The sequence below is a fragment of the Mastomys coucha genome, unplaced genomic scaffold, assembly GCF_008632895.1.
Source record: "Mastomys coucha isolate ucsf_1 unplaced genomic scaffold, UCSF_Mcou_1 pScaffold23, whole genome shotgun sequence".
NCBI classification, from domain to species: Eukaryota; Metazoa; Chordata; class Mammalia; order Rodentia; family Muridae; genus Mastomys; species Mastomys coucha.
This window is the reverse complement of record NW_022196906.1, coordinates 61258293-61258531: the sequence shown is the minus strand read 5'-3', so window position 1 is coordinate 61258531 and position 239 is coordinate 61258293.

Sequence of the window (239 nt, the reverse complement as noted above, 5' to 3'; positions counted from 1 at the left end):
CCTATTTCTCCAATTACCAAATTAGAGAGATCATTGGATGACAATCAACAAATTTCCAATTCCTCATAGTATTGAATTTCAATCGATTAGGATATGTTGATAATATTAATTTTCAAATTGATATATTAAGAAAAAGTAATTGTCACTTCCTGTTGTTTTTGTTGTAAGAGATGGAATTGTGTGGATTTGTTGAAAGATTACTTTCTTGCTTCTTCTAGGGTATAGTTTTGCTCCTTATG